General features: G+C 41.6%; 1 non-coding gene across 1 annotated transcript; it reads left to right on the forward strand.

Annotated features, from left to right (window-relative positions):
• The first annotated feature begins 382 nt into the window (after positions 1–382).
• LOC127787772 (small nucleolar RNA R71) lies at positions 383–487 on the forward strand. The gene has a single exon (XR_008020236.1). It is a non-coding gene; the product is annotated as a small nucleolar RNA R71 (small nucleolar RNA).
• Positions 488–1650: the final 1163 nt, after the last annotated feature.

Genomic DNA, 1650 nt, shown 5'->3' on the forward strand with positions numbered 1-1650 from the left:
GCCAGCAACAGATTCATTATTTTCTTGCAACTGTGGGCATTGATCTGTTGTATGGGATGGCAAGGAGCAAATGCCACAAAGTTGCTGCTGGGGTTGCTTTCTCTCTAATGCCAACTGCCTGACCATGGAAGCCAATTCCTCAAGCTTGTTTTCCATCCTTTGCTGGTCCATAGTGGCAGCCACATTGACTTCATTGATGGCTTTTGTAGGAGTGTTAATTCTGGTGCCAAATTGCTGGGCATTTTGTGCCATCTTTGATATCAGCTCTTGTGCAGCTGCTGGGGTCTTCTCTGCCAAAGCTCCTCCACTTGCAGCATCTACCAAGTATCTGTCCATGGGGATTAGACCTTCATAGAGATACTGAATTAGGAGTTGGTCACTTATCTGATGGTGAGGACAGCTGGAACACAACTTCTTGAACCTCTCCCAATACTCATGTAGAGTTTCACCACTCATCTGCCTTATACCACAAATTTCCTTCCTTATTGATGCTGTTCTGGAGGCTGGAAAGAATTTTTCCAGGAAGATCCTCTTCAATCCATCCCAGCTGGTAATGGCAGCTGGTGGCAGGTAGTAGAGCCAATCTTTGGCGGATCCATCAAGTGAGAATGGAAAGGCTCTTAGCTTGATTTGCTCTTCATCTACTCCTTGTGGCCGCATGGTTGAGCAAACCACATGAAACTCTTTCAGATGCTTGTGTGGATCCTCTCCTGCAAGGCCATGAAACTTGGGCAACAAATGGATCAGTCCAGACTTAAGTTCGAAGTTGGCATCTAGCTGTGGGTATTGAATACATAGGGGCTGGTAATGCACATCAGGTTCAGCCAGCTCTCTAATAGTTCTGCCATCCAAATGACCATGATTTGCATTATTTCCATGATTTCCATTATTGCCATTACCATTATTTGCATTGTTTGCATTATTTGCATTATCTCCATTACCATTATCTGCCATATTGATGAATGCTGGAATAGGTTCGGATGAAGTATTAGAAGTACTGTTAGGGTCAATCCTATCCCGAGACTTAAGTTCTCTAGCTTGCCTTCTAAGAGTAGTCTCTAATTCAAGATCCAAATCAAGTAATTTTTCCTTAGAGGATCTGGTCATGCACTTAGAGATCAGCTCAAAAACAGCACACAAAATGGCCTATGCATACCAAGAACTCAAAAACTCAAAAAAACACACAAACAAAAACAAAAAACACACAAACACAAAAACAGGTCAAACAATAAGCCCTTAGATGATTTTTTTATGCAATTTTTCACAAAATTTCAACACAAAAACACTGAGGGACCTAAAAACACTAAAAACCACACAAAATTAGCCACTGAGAAACACAAAATGGCCCAAAAAGTGGTCTAAACGTTGGAATTTGGCCAAAAAAGGCTCTTTTCATAGCAAATCGGTGACTATTGATCCCCACACCCCCATTTCTTTGGACACCAAAAATCAGCTCAATCGGAGCAAGTGAAAAGCTATGAACAGTAACCGGGAAACTGATTTTTTTCCCTCAAAACCTACTCCTATTTTGCCTTAGAAACCACTCTATATGCAAGAAAACATCAAGGAAAGCATATGGACTTGAAAGAATATCAAGTAGGGATGAGAAAGGAAGAGGATAGCACCGGTATCTCAAGCTCAATCCTTAAA

This window comes from Diospyros lotus, chromosome 12 (genome assembly GCF_014633365.1).
Source record: "Diospyros lotus cultivar Yz01 chromosome 12, ASM1463336v1, whole genome shotgun sequence".
Lineage (NCBI taxonomy): Eukaryota > Viridiplantae > Streptophyta > Magnoliopsida > Ericales > Ebenaceae > Diospyros > Diospyros lotus.